The sequence below is a fragment of the Aulonocara stuartgranti genome (assembly GCF_965226115.1).
Source record: "Aulonocara stuartgranti genome assembly, chromosome: 16".
NCBI lineage: Eukaryota > Metazoa > Chordata > Actinopteri > Cichliformes > Cichlidae > Aulonocara > Aulonocara stuartgranti.
The window spans coordinates 5,765,475-5,780,793 of record NC_138952.1 but is presented as its reverse complement, the minus strand read 5'-3'; the positions used below and the strand labels follow the sequence as shown (position 1 = coordinate 5,780,793).

The 15,319-nt window shown below is 40.2% G+C and overlaps 1 protein-coding gene across 7 annotated transcripts in view; it reads right to left on the bottom strand.

Moving 5' to 3' along the window:
• The window catches only part of gulp1a (GULP PTB domain containing engulfment adaptor 1a), a 94,891-nt gene that overhangs the window by 35,313 nt on the left and 44,259 nt on the right, over positions 1-15,319 (bottom strand). The window contains exon 1 of one of the 7 annotated variants that reach the window (XM_082509015.1): positions 1,028-1,179. The exons of 3 other annotated variants lie outside the window; for them this stretch is intronic. The gene's annotated coding sequence lies outside the window, so the exon portion shown is untranslated. Of the gene's footprint in view, positions 1-309; positions 668-702; positions 815-1,023; positions 1,180-15,319 lie in introns of those variants that run through there. 3 more of the 7 variants (XM_082509014.1, XM_082509017.1, XM_082509016.1) reach the window with 3 other exon arrangements.

Sequence of the window (15,319 nt, the reverse complement as noted above, 5' to 3'; positions counted from 1 at the left end):
CGTGTTCTTCTGAATTCCTCAACAACAGTCCACTCTATACTCACTTCAATGGTCAATTAAGAAAGAATTTATAGTATTAAGACTAACAAGAAAAGCAAATGAGCACATATGTCAATAATTAAATGGCAATAAAAGCCCAGAGAGCCTTTACATTGTACTGTAACACACACACACGCACGCGAGCGAGCGAGCGCACGCACACACACACACAGGCTAAGACTTAATTACACAGTACATTCTATGTAGGCTGAATTTTGTTTGTGAATTACGAGCAAGGCTAGTGGAAAAAGTGAAGCAGCAACTACTTACTTAGATTCTCGTCCTTCCAAAAACCATGTCCAGATTCAGACAACTCACCTTCAGTGACTCATACATTTGGAATTTAGCTTGGGGAAGAAACTTACTAGAGCTGAGTGCAACCTACTCTGACCCTGTGCGGTCTTCCTCTTTCAAGCCCAGTCAACGCACGGAAAAACGCAAAAGTTTAACAAACCCCAAAATGTTTCAAAATGCTTCAAATGAAAGCAAGAAAGCAAAGTTAATGTCCCATTAAAAAATCCCCCTCAGCCGCTCACTAATCCAAACCATATGCACTCAAAAGGCAGCGCGCTTTCAACGTGGGATAAGAGCAGAGTGTGCACTGTGGTCCCAACACGATGCCCCAGCAAAGAAAAATCAACAAAGATCCTTTGTTTTCCTCACTTTGCTCTCGCCTCGGCTCTGAAGTCTCGCTGCCTAAGTGCAAGCCATCGCAAATACAATCTGTTTATGAATTTGGTGCCAGGATTCCTCCACTGAATCAACCGTCGTGTTTTTGGTGTCTAATCTGGAAGGCAGTCCTGCTCTCTCACAGCCCAGCACTTTCATCTGACGTGTATCAAATGCAAAATCCTGACATATTTTATAAAAGAAAGGCACCTCTTCCCTTCTACTCTTTAAAAGGAGAGGAGAGAGGGGGAAAAGACCTGCTGTATGGAGAGAAACATGCAAACAACAACAGAGCCGTGATAAAAAGCTACTTACTTGCCTCCAAACTGGGGTGGAATAGTGAAGAGGAAGTTTCAGAGGATCTTAATAGTTTTCAGCTGTGGGCCAGATGGTGGTGCGCTAAGGACTACAGTAAGCAGAGATGATGGGGCTTGCAAGCTCAACAAGAAGCGTTTGCCTAGACACAAGATACTTGACATTCAAACCCAACTTCCTCCGCCCACAGTTTGTCCAAAAGGAGTTTCACATGTGCAAAACAAGAGACCCCTTTGGACAGGGACTATTTTGCTGTGATGCACAGGGGCATACCACAGATGAGCCATAAAAGCCATCTCGCCAGAGGTTGCAGGCTGACCCTTTTGCTGCAGTGTGTGATTCATCATCACACTATGCACCCTGGCAACAGCCTTAGGTCAACATCTTGGCATCAATCAACTCAGCAGTACGGCCAAAACATTATGAAGTAGAAGTAACAACACTTCTCTAACTTGGAGCACAAAAAGCCTCCCTGTGAGATGATGTCAACTTAATAATACCTTTTCCTTTTTCTCTGCACTCTGAAAACATTTACGGCTCAAAGTGTGAGTACCGGCAGCTCCAAGTGTTACACTGCTTTAAAATCTGACATTCAGTTTTTATCACATAGAGATGAACTGCCCGGGAGTGACCTCAAAGTGGGTAGGGGCGATGCAAAAACAAAATTGGAGCTGACAAACAGCTGAATCGGCAGCCTACTTTGTCTTCTTATTGAGATTTTTCTATGTCAACATCTAAAGCGTTATGCAAATGTCGTGTCCCAGCGGGCTATTCAGGAAACTGTCGATCTGAATCTCTCCTTCAAAAACTTTTGAGCATCTCATTGAAGTCCAAATACTTGAGGACAAGCAACTGACCACTTTTATTAAAAGTGTATCAGAGGAGGCTGATCCAAACAGGCAGATGAGGTTGCTCCTGCTCTGTTTTTTAGACACAAGTAGGAGATCAAAATATAAATCATAATCAAATCTCGCAGAAGTCGGTGCGGCGCTACCACTCACGCTGTCCTCCTCATTTCAGTTTAATGCGCTTCATGTTTTTCATGAGGTGGGGGTACAGTTCTGAAGCCAAGACCTATCACAACAACATTTCTGCTATCTCATGTCACAACACTCCAGCACCATTCACAGAGACACTGTCCACACAGATGAGCTCTCACTGTTACTAACAGAGGCGTCAGAACACGTAGAGGTTAAGTACAGGAACTCGGTGTGCGATTTAAGGCACAGATAGATGCATGTAGCTTTTAGTCTTAAATCTACAGTGTTCGTAATGGCCACCAGGGGGTGATACCTGTGGTTGCAAAAAGACTTTCAGTCCTATAAAAGTCTGTAGGAAAATTAAACTTGACCCTGACTTTAACACTTTTCTCAGTTTTTGGGCTCAGTCAGCATTTTCACTCATATTAAATGAAACACCAGGTCAACATTCTGTAAATCATGGTGATTCTAAGTACTCTGTACTAGATAACAAAGCCAAAATATGATAATCCAGAATATGCTCATTGGCCAATAATTTGTGACCGACAGTCAGATCCACCTGATCATCACATCCACTATCAAAACCTTCACCTCTAGACTTCATAACAGGACTTAACAGCCAAGTTAGGAGGAGGAAAATGTGTCAGAAACATCAGAATGACTATGATTATCTGACAGCAATGGCAGAGAAGATGAGAAGGCACCGTTAAGGGTTTGTCAGCAAACCAGTGTGCTGCTAAACATAATTTAAATAAGCATGCTTTACACCAGAGGTCGAGAAGTGGCAATTAAGAAATAGCTTCAAAAGCTAACTATATATAATGATATGCTAATTTTGTGCATATCATATGTTATGTCCCTTCCTCATGTTACTATGCTGGTGGGCCAACACAGCTATTGTTTAGAGTGACCTGGAAATATATCCCAGTGATGCCATTTTTGCATTTCTGATATACATAGGTTAGAGTTTACCATTTATTATGGAGGGTTTGATGCTGGGATCTCTGATCTAAGTGTCCTTTGGTGTCAGTCTCATGATTCGTGTGTGAAACCCAAAACAAACAGCTAGAGAAAGTAATCTGTCAGTAAGTAATAGTAAGTAACTGTTGCTCAAAGGTTTTTCCCTCCTTTTTCTAATCCTCGTGGTTGCTCGGTGTGAACCAAACTGTTGATATGGTGAACTACTTGTAGTTATGGTCAAGCACTAACAGGAAAGTATAAGTACTGAGTTTTAGTTCCCAGCAATTAATAGATGCATTAAAACTCAGATACATTCAAATATGCATTGAAATGCAATGAGAATACATAACATTTTGGAAGCTTCTATATATGTGAACTGCAGCAACTGCAACAGAAAATATAGCTGTGGAGATCAAGCATTGCATCTGGCAAATAATGCCTTTTAAAGAGAAGACTTTTTTAGTTTCCAGCCAATTGACAAAGGTCACTCGGAGAAGAAAAGAGCACATTTCTTGTTCATTCTCTCTTTTCTTTTTTCTTTTTTAAATCCAGTATCCAGTTAGAGATTCAGCTTGGTCAGGGCCTTGGGTGGCGATGTGTTTATGCTGGCCAGCACAACTTTGGTTTCTGCATGAGAGAGCATTTAAAGCAGGGAGGGTCTCCGGATTTGGGCTGTTCTGTTCGCACTTTATTTTTCTAGGGGTTTTTCTTTGCACTGCCCAGTATCGCTTCACATTTGTGTCTTGTATGAACAGCTGTGGTTAGGTAAGGGAAGTGGCTAGCCGAGACACTTTCTGGGAAAATGGGGACATTTATGTTGAAGAGCCAAAGATATTAATAAATGCCCATAGAGGAGAATTGGGAAAAAATGAACTAATAATTAATGATATCTATAACACTTTAAAAACATCTGTCAGTGTACACAGAAAGAACATATCTGTGTACAACATTATGAGCCTGTCAATGATTAAAAAAAACAACACATTTCACAGGATTAAACATCAATTTTTTTTACCATTTTATGAGTAACAGATATTCGAGGCAACAGCAAAGTGGCACAACAGACACAGCAACTTGAAAGCATCTAGGTCAACCGATAAAAACAATGAGTCATCTCTTCTGACTGTTTCATAACGTGGTTGTAACGTCGCACTTTTGGGAATCATTTCTAATTGAGCAGGAAACCAAATAATTTGGATGGCATAGTGATCGTGTCCAGTTTATTTATTTGTAGATATCAATAACTTAAAGCACTACTCTCACAGGAGAAGACATACGCTGCACCAGATTTACCAAGCAGCTAATTTCCATATGAAATCCCCAGAACGCAATAAAAACAACTAAATACGAGGCTTTAAAGTATCTTCTTCTGGGTTCTAGTATTTACAGTTCTTATGGTTTACAGATTTTCAACAAGTTTAGACTCCAATTATTTCGATCCTTGCCTGGGATGCATGTGTAAGTGAGTTTGTGGGAGTGGGGAGTGGGTGGAGAAGCAGGAATGTGCATCTCAATGAGAAGCATCTCGGTGGATTTTCATTGAGATTTGCAGCCTCCATATGATTTGTGCTTCATCCAGGCAGTGATGCAAAGTGCCAATGTGTGACACCAGAGATGGATTTTCAGTTGGCGTGACTCGCACCGCTCACTGCAATGTGATGACAATGGCCGAAAGAGAAAGCAATCATTTCAATTTACCACGACCGTAAAACCAGTTCAAGCAAATATACGATTCCTAAAAACTAAAAACCAAATACCAAAGGATGACTGTTAAGGTCCAGCTCTAGTTGTTAAAATGCTAATCAACAGCAGGTGTAATATCAGTTTGTTTTCATTCCAAGGGTGTCAAATATTGCCATTTTGTCACAGCTGCTGCCATCTCAAAGTCACACGCAAGTAAGTGAGGGAAAACCAAATGAAGCAAAGTGCAAAAGGAGACACAAACTGTAATCTCCCAGCTGACAAACCTTTGACTTACCCCAACACCCCTCCATCTGCCTAATGTGGATTATGGATTTAAAAGAGGTCCATTATCTGTCCGTAACCAGTGTTGCTATGACAGGCGTGTTTAACCAAAAGAACTCAAACGTCACCCTGCAGGTGATGCCAGAAGAAATGTCAGGCCATCATTAACGCCATTAGTACGACTCTATGGGGGAGCTTAAATGCCTGGTCAGTAGTGGTGGACTGACGAAATGACAGTCACTGATGCTGCCAGCAGGACTAAACTGGGGCTACAGAAATGCTGTGAACATTGTGCAGTGCTCATCCTTAGATGGATCTTTAATCAGTCCAGTTCAATCTTGCTAGTATTACAGGGAAAAAAGCAAAGATATGTATAAATATAATAAGGTTTATATCTGCTGTGTAGAAGGCCGATGTTTGTGAGTAGCAGAAAAATTCAAGAACAGTATTCTATGCCCTTCATTATGCACAAATTTTCTTCCATATTCCACTGGGAAATCATAATGGAAACATATTGTATGCGCAATCGAAAGTTAGAACGATTGCCCTCCGGCTCTGTGAAAGTATTCAACTATTAATGGGCAACAATCAATCACCAGTGTCAGCCACCTCCTACCTGAAACACCAAAGCCTAAACTGTGTGGAACAGCAACCAATCCTCACTGTATGAATGAGCTGAGACCAGAGGGCCACTGGCTGGCTGGGTTTTTTAAGTGTGCATCTTATCCATCACATCCCAAACACATACATGTTAGGTAAGTTGGTGATTCTAAATTGGCAGTACGCGTGAATGTGAGTGGTTTTCTGTCCAGCATGTACCCTGCATGTCAGCTTATGACAGCTCGGACAGGCTCCAATTTGACTTTGACCCTGAATTGGATAAGCAGAAGAAAACGGATGGCTGGATTCAGCAATCTTGCACAATAGAGGCTCAAAGTGTCCCTGCACATTGGTAAAAAGTGTTTATATCACTTAATTATTTTTTGCAATAAAGGCATCTCTCCTCGACCCACTGTAAACTATCTCCAGTAGTAGTAGTAGCAAAGAATAATCCTAAATGTGCATTAATATTTATTTCAAAAAATGGATTACATCATGTAATCAATCTTCCTCCAAACTGTATCACATGGAAACTCAATAGGTCATGAACTGGTCCTTTGCTGATTCTACACAAAGCAGCTAATTAAAAGACATGGCATCCAATATCATGAGGTACAAGGTGAAAGTGGAAGGGTGTCCACTGCTAATGCTCTTCTTGTTGCTGCAGGCTACAAACTTGCTCGAGAGTGTTCAAAAGGTCACGGTGTGTCTGCTGCTCTGCTGTACTATTGATTTGAATAAATTAACTGTTTCATTCAAGTGTTTTGTTAATTAACCTTTACCCTCCCCGCTGCATTCATCTGCAAGCAAAGGTCTATTCTGCGGTCATATAAGCCAGGGCGAGACCCAAAAACAGCAATTTTGGGAATTCTAAAGGTCACAACAAGCAGTTTCTTAGGAACACCCATGCATTTTAAAAAAGACTTGGCAGAGCTAGTGCATTAGATTGCATTTGAATGCACAAATATATAGATATATAAAGTGTAAAGCTCTTTATATTAGATAACATTTAGATGTCAAATTATAGATTGATATAAAACATGTTGTGCTCCAGGTATAGATATAACAGCTCCACCATTTTAGTGCCTCTAGCCTTATGTAAAACAACAGAAACAGAACAGACTGTGTTTTCCAACAAGGCTGAATACAAATATCTGTATTTGTGTGACATTATTCTTGTAATTTTAATCCCCCACATATGTCTAGGTCATCTCAATTCAAAGAGGCTTTTCTGTAAAATCTTCCCACATGTCATCTGTGTCAATACAACAAACAACTGACAGCCCGAGAAAAACAAAACCCTGTATTAGAATATATTCTCTACTCACGTCTTCCAAATGTGCATCATACAGGCTCAGAAAGCTGTAGTACATTCAGTGTTAATATACAGAATTCATCTCCATTATCTAATTTTTTATTTTTTTTTTAAAAAGGAAGAAAAAAAAAACAGTTACAGCTCTGAGATGAAGGGTTTAAATTCATGTTTTAAACGTGGGGCGAATCCCCCCTTAAATGCTTCCAACAAAAAGAACCTTAGACACTTTGGAGGTGATTCTACTTGAAGGTCTGAGGTTTTCTTTTCTTATCTTCGATTGTGTTTTGTCATTCTCCTCTAAGTGCAACATTGCTCTGTTTTTGTTTTGATGGCTTTTCTTTTGTCTCCATGTCATGCTTTGTTCTTTCCCAGTCCTCTGTCACATCTGCACTGGCAAACGGCCTCTTTCATAAGTTTAAAGCATGGATATATATAAGGCAGTTACACTGAAATTCATGGTTGGATTGTTGTTTAACTTTAATAAAATTGGAATCAGCTACCTGAGATTCCTGAGCATTAATATTGTTAACATTAACTTCACTGAAACTGTTGTTTGCACAAGTCCTCACAGCATCTGTTGGTCTGTCCTAAGAGGCTTCTTCATCTTTAGCTAATGATTTAGAATTGAATGGCTCTAGATTCAAAGATTGTCCACGTGCAAGTGTAGCCTTCTGAAACATTAAAGGAGTTTGTAGTCTTGCAGAGATAAGGCAAGAACGTGTATCACAGGTTATCACGGCTGCTTCTCGTTAGCACGTCTGCTCAGCTGTAAATGCTGGGTTGATTGCTGTAGTTGTGCACATGCTTTTACTGCATCATAAGTCCTTGATTTAAAGGAACTTATGGAAGTATGTGCAGACCTGCACTGAAATTCAAGCCCTGGCTCAGGTCAAAATTCTTCAGTCCACCATTCTGCATAAGATACAAAGAATCAAGCTCTTAAAGGCAAATAAGTGTTAATTCTTTACAGGCCAAAAGCTCTGAGAGAAATTTTCGTGACAATTTTAAGAGGAATAACACACTGTATATTGGATACAGAACAGAATTGCTTTCACTGGCTAACAGACATGTCATTGTTAAGTTAAGCATGGCATTGAAAAAAGCAGAATGGGTGGAGACAAACTGAAGTAACTTAAACAGGAGACTTTGCATGAAATTTGCCAATAGCTGTCATGACCGGCTAGGCCTTCTTCCTCTGATGTGTGCTGGTAAAAATCATCCGCTAATGGATGATGTACTGGGATTGTGGGGCAGAGTTTGAATTCATGGTCTTCTGAACTAAAGCCTAAACCAACATGCTTATATGCTTGATTGCATATAAGCATGGTCATAAACCTCATGACAACATCCTCCTTTAAATCAAGATAAGATGAAGAAGAGGAGCGTTAAGCTTGGCTCGGAGATGATGATGGAAAAGAAGAAAGTCGGGTGGGTGGGAGCAGTGCACATATGCCATAAATTCAACCATGCAGAAGAATCATTCCATTATTTTTCATATGCAGGTACATAATTACTAAATTCTATAGAGACGTGTGCCATAGTCTAGAAACATTAGTGGAGAAAATGGAAGAGTTTGGACTGACTGGATGTTTGTGCACACTGAAAGCATAGAGAATAAGTGTGGAATAAGAATAAGAGTGTCTGCAAAAATATGAATCCGTTCATACATCAGGCTTTCTTTAGAGAGGACGAATTTAATATAGTTGAAAAACAAGTGTTTTACCACATTTAAGTAAAACCTGTTGTTCTTCAGTTTAGGGGAATTAAAAGAAATAATTGAAAGATAATTCTCAAAAACCACCGATTTTTTTTTCAAATCGGAAAATCTGAGGTTTTGCATTCAACGGGTGACTAGTTAATAGGCTGAAATATCACTTTTCTGCTTTCAATATTTGAAACTACAGGGTTCAGGTTGTGGTAATTCACTCCATGGAAGATTTTCCACTGGAGCAGTCTCGTGACGACACCCCACACTCAATGTCAGCGGTTCTGACATTTTTGCATTTTGTACTGGTTAGTTGCACTAATCATTTTGTATTGATTAGGATCAGATTATATATCGAGTGAGCCGCAAAACTCACACACAGGAAGAACACACCTAGTTGTTGATGCCCAAAGCCGCCAGGTCATGATTTTTCAGGTGGCTAATTACAATCGATGGCTGGTCACATGGGGTTGGCTGGTCACAGGGGATACGATAAAACCCTGGAGTGTGTCAATGGTGCGCACCTTTCCCGGTGTGTCAACTGGTCAACCAGCCAGCCATTCCAAAAGAGTCTTTGCACCCACTACCGTTAATGGAGGTTCCTTTTGAGGACCTCATGGACCTCATTGGGCCATTTCACCAGAGTTCATGTAGATATCACTTTGTATTAGTTGTGTTGGATTATTCAATGCGACATCCCGAAGCAGTACCGCTACACACCATTAATGCAAAGCGTGTGGCCCATGCACTGTTTTAGGTCATTTCCCGAGTCAGCATCCCAAAAGAGATACTGACTGGCCAGGGCATGTCATTCATGTCTTGCGTGGGGTGTTAGACCTAATAAAATAAAATTTTGAGGAAGGTCCAAGCCCAGCTAAGAATTAAACTCAATACTTTCTGAACCTGAGAGCCAAGCTACACATGTTTTCATGAGAAAATCTGCCCCAGGCCCAGGAATGTCAGCAACGCCTGTACAACAGAGGGGCTATTTAACAGCGAGATGAAATGCTTGTATTACTCCCTTCCTCTAGCTCAAAATTACTAGCCAATTGGCAAAGTGCCCTTCATGGTCACCCAGCAAATGGGGGACGTCATATGAAGTGGTACAGTCAGACAGTGGAGGAGCCACACAGATATTTCACCTCAACCTCCTCAAAGTGTGGAGAGACTTTGAAACTGCTTCTCTGGTGAGCCTGGTAAAGGTAAGAGATGAGGTGGTGCTGGAGGTGCCAAATTCCACCATTCCCACCTCTCTCCATTGTAATAATCATCTCACACAGACCCAGCCGGTACCAAGCTCATAGAGCACCCAGGCATGACGCTCCATTCCAACCCTATAGATTACCTGAACATAAAACACAAATTATTCAGAAGGAATTGGCTGAAATGTTAAAGATGGGAATAACAGAAGAGAAGAAAGACGGGTCTACACGGTTCTGTGTTGACTACTGCAAAGTGAATGAGGTGTCACAGTTTGATGCTTAGCCCAAGCCCCAGCTCCATGAGCTCCTGGAACAGTTAGGTCAGCTTGTTCAGAGTCCCCATGGACCGGGTCCTGCTTCCATGCGCTGCATATGCTGCTGCTGACATCATCATCTATAGTGACACCTGGGTGGAGTGTGCAGTGGGTGGCTGCGGTCATGAAGTTCCTGAGGCAGGCTCACAGCCAAACCGAAGACATGTGTGGTAGGATGGAGGAAGATGCACCCGCAGGTGAAAAAACAAAAACCAAAAAAGGCCATCGCATCCTGCTTACATCCCAAGACCAAAGAGAGGTAAGGTTCTTGGGGCTGGCGGGTTACTACTGCCGGTTTGTGCCTGGCTTTGCAGAGCTCACCAGCACCTTAACTGATTTCACCTTAAAAGGTGCCCCAGATCTGTTGGACAAAGCAGTGCCAGGCAGTGTTTGTGCAAGTGTATAGGGCCCTCTGTGTGAAACCCCTGCTCCACACACAAACAAACCAAACACAACTAGCAGATGTCGTACTGTGTGTCCATGATGCCGGGTTTGAGGACTGGGGACGTTACAGTGACACATTGATTTAATAAGACTATGAAGTGTGTTTTTGCCTTTTATGTCGGACATGTTTTTCTCTAATAGATGTCATTGTAAAAAAAAAAACCACACAAATAAACAAAACATAGAAGGATTTGTTATTAAGTCTTCCAAATGGCAGATCTTTTACAGTGAACATCCATGAAAAATGTATGTAAAAATCGAGGCGGAAACGCAGTGTGACTCTGGCTTTATGGTTAATGGTAAGCTGCTTACAGAGTACTAACTGAGCATCAGATAATGAATCCTGGATGAGTACTTAGTAAAATATGCCACAGATAACCGAAAATTATTGTCACCAATTCAGCAGCCGGCCACTGTGAAATATCGTCTGGCATTTAATAATGACTATAAAAAGTACAGTACTGTGCAAAGGTCTTGAGCCACTTCTCATTGCTTTATAAATTGGTAGGAAAATGGGAAATATGTGCAGCAATTTATTGAAATATAAGGCAAAAATAGAGTTACAATTCATTATGTTGACTTTTAATTTTTCTACTGAATTTCTTCAAGTAACCTTCAGGAATAGTTTTCCAGGCTCCTTGAAGGGACATTCAAAGCTCTTCTTTGGATAATTTTGCATTTTTGTTCTGTTCTCTGTTAAAAGGACCCACACTGCTTCAATAATGTCGAGGTCTTGGCTCTAGAGAGGCCAGTTCTAAACTGATAATGTTCCCCTGTGTGTTTTGCTATCCAACTATGCTTTTACTGCATTGGCAGTGCATTTGGGATCAAGTGAAGCTGGTGACAATCAGCTTTTTTCCAGATGGTTCTGCAGATCAAAATCTCATGTAATTTTCCAATTCCATCAGTTGTTACAAGATCTCCAATAACACTGGCTGAAATGCAGCCACCACCATGTTTTATAGGTGGTTGTAGAAACTCTTTGTTGTACCTGTCTGTTGGCTCTTTGGGACCAAAATATAAAGAAATGAGGGGCAGCTGAAGACATTTGCCCAGTACTGCATTTTTGCAAATCATGTTGCATGTTAAAATAAAATGTCATCACTTCATAATTTTTGTACATTTGCATTGGAATTTTGTCATAATTAGCAAATAAATTCTGGAATTATGTTTAAATTTATACTAATTAATAAATTTGGCCATAACTATTTTGGGGGATATAAAACATCTACCAAGATTGTACCAATTTCAAAATGAATGGAAGTCAACCTTTGTGTGAAAAGTAATTATATTCCCTCCAGATGCTCCTGGGGTATTATATTCACAAGAATGAGATAGATATGAGGTTACAGTGACCATCAAAATCAGTACAAGGGGAAGCTTTGGTCCACAGCAAGCACTGTGATTCAATCAACCAATCTACAGACAATGAACTCTACATCTGCGTAGGTTAAAAAAAGAAACCCAAAAACTATTTATGCAGACTCTGTATACTTGCTAAAAGTAGAACCTACAAATTAAATCACAGACCTTCACCTTTCAGAGAATAAGGCTACTAAAATGTATAGCTCTGAGTTGAATCCAGAATAGTCCCATATGGAAAAGAAATAGTAAAAACTTATATGTGATTACTAATGAAAGTGGCCACTTTCATGAGTAAATCAATAAGGCGGCCAAAACATACAAGTTTCATTAAATAATTTTTCAAGGGATCTTATATCTGTTTTCACTCTTATATGCTTTTCATACAAGTTTCACACAAGACAGATACAACCTTTAAAAGATTTATATATATATCTTTTCCATATGGGGTCATACAGCCTAAAATGAACTCAAAATCCTCCACTGTAATAAAAACAGAGTCATGTAATCTGAAAGAATACAGACAACCCGCCACCAAAATGTAGTTAAGAGAAGTCTACAAAGAATTACTTGATGGGAAACAACGGGGAGTAAACGCTCAAGAAAACTTCACAAACTAGAATCCTATTACAGCATTAATGTAATAAAGCCTTTTTAGTGCTGTAGTTTTCACATCCCACGAATTCCCAGCCTAAAATCCTAACTGCAACGCAAAACCTTAATCTAAATTGGCAACTCAGAAGGTCGAAACGATTTCCTGACATTTTCAATAATGTGCCCACAAAGCTAGTACTGCTTATGTCATAATGTTATGGGAAAGAGTTTCAAATGGTCTGGCATGCATAAGAATTTTGCATCATTGTGTTTGTGGAAGAAAATATAATACAAAGGACATTTTTTGGCAAACTACAGCTGGTCAAAGAGCTTATGAACAGCTTCCCAAATGCCTGTCACCACATTTATGTTCACAATGTGGACTGTGGGGAAACCAAAACCTGTGCTTAATCTGTACACAGTATCTGGCAACCCAGGCTAGAATAGTTCTACAGTAACACACCACTCCTCCAAAAACCACAGATTGAATTTTAACTTTAGACCCATTAGTGGGTGCATTTTCTAACTTTTTTAGACCGCCCAGAACAATCTACAATTGGTTCACTTCCTTGAATGCATGCAAGAGAGTTTCATTTCGTAAAATAGCGCATATGTGATTTAGGTGTGAGGGGAGCAGATTCTCTAGTTTAAGCTCCGATGGAGGAGCCTTGGTTCTGACTGGAAAGTAAATGTGAATTCCTGGGGAAAGGAAACAGCTGAGCAAGCACTGTATATCTGAAGGGGCATGGCAGCTTCTCCAGAGTGTTTGGATAAAGACTGTACAGATCTGTCTAGAGCCATCATCTAAAGCGATGATGAATTAATGCTTATACTGCATCCCAGCCAGCGACAAGTATGTCCACTGTTTTTGTCCAGCACTGGCATTTTCTCCCCTTTAATCGCTCCAGGTTTCACAATATTCAGACCCTCCAACGCTCTTCAAATAAAGCGAAAATTCAAGTTTAAAAGCATGATCATTTTGGAAAAAAATACAGAAACCAATAGAATGGACAGAAACCCATAGTGAGCAATGCAGTACACAATAGCAGGTAGTCATTATATTTTCAATTGCCTCTGGATTGCAGGCATTTTTCACAGGAATTCAAACCCTCCTTTATTAGCGGTGACACACTCGTAAATCTTAAAGAAGGATTCATTTATGATCCAACTCTATCTCAATAATTTACCTCTAATCTACACCCCTGTTTCTGCATGATAAGACATTCTCCTGCTTCAACATAAAATCAAGCCAAAGTCATTTATACAAGGCCATATTTTACTGTTAGTAACTGCTCTAAAAGTACTGACTACATTAGAAAGCAGGGAAAGGATTATGTTTACTCTCACAAACACTCAAAAAGTCCTACAAGGCAAAGCACTCAATATGAACCAAAAGGTCAACAGAAGCTTAAATTGCTCTTATAAGATGAATGATCCACTTTTAAAATAAAAAGTCTCCAACTTTAATTCATAAGTAAGGTGCTGCCACAGAGGGATGCTACTCTAAAGTCTAGCTTTAAAAAAATAAATGCCAAAACCCATCAAAACTACAGCTTTACAGAAAGTCTTCTTCATCTTTATCGTCATGTCCTGACTGTCTGCATATCAGACCCCATCTGCCCAGACTGTCTCCAAAATAATACCTTGCAGAGGTTTACACATTCACCTAACAAGACTGACTCCTGGGTCAGTCTCCGGAGGATACCCAAATCCCTTGGGGGCTGGGTCAGGAAGTGATCCCATCAGAACAAGGAAGCAGCCTAAATGTCTGTGAAGGTTCTCAGTCATCCAGGTCATCGTATTCTAAGTAGCTTTAGGCTGCTTGCAGTATTTGTTTAGACTTTTTAGGTCAAAGAGTAAGAAAGCTTGGTTGTAAAAGCTTTTCTCTTGGGATCATGATTTTATCTTTGATTTTTACTGAAGAATACTGATAATAGAAATGAATATTAAAAGAAAAAAAGAGAAAGAAAAGAAAGAGCTCTAACACTAACTTGCATCTTATCTGGAGGCCACCAGATAGCGATAGCTGTGGTTGTAAAAAAATCTCCAGTCCTACAGAAGCATACAGGAGAGCAGCTTTCTGACCTCACCTCTGTAAACACTCATTTTGTGCCACAGCGAATAGAAAAAGGTTCTACTTTGTAAATGGCAAATAGACTGGTTCTCAAGTAGTGCTTGTCAACTCTACTTGATCACTCAAAGCACTTTATACAACATCTCTTTCACCTGTTCATACAATCACTTTTTTCTGTGCTTTTTCTACCCAAGTGCTTTCTGTCTATTCATTCATACTTCAATAAAGGCATCAGAGGACAAAATCCCAAGGATACTTAGGCATGCAGGACGGAGCAGGGTGGCTAATGATTTGTCAATCCCAAACCAGTTACAGTCAGACCCTGTGCAAAATGGGAGAAGTTACTGTCTCAGTGGTTCTGGCCCTACTGTTACTTTTATTTACTCATGCCTATACTGAACATTTATTATCCCCCAAAGAGTTATGACTCACCCTAATCCCCTAAAGACAACCCAGTCAGAGGCGTTGAGAGGAGGGCTTATTTTTGTGGAATTGCCTTAAAGTATTCTCACAAAAAACAAAAAAAATATCTAGTGCCTCTCAATAAATAAATTGCAGCCAAGTTTCACCTCAGCTAATCTGAGTCACTGAACTTGAGCTCTTGGTTGTGTTTGTAGTGGCAGCATCATTTTTACAGTTCAGTAACAGTTCAGACCTGCTTGCAGGGTGCTGATCAGAACTAACAACCACTCCAAGGAATCCAGTTTTGCTGAGTGAGCTGTAAGGGGTATATTTAGGTGTCACTAGTACTAATTGTCATCTATCAGTGTAAAGTGGACCC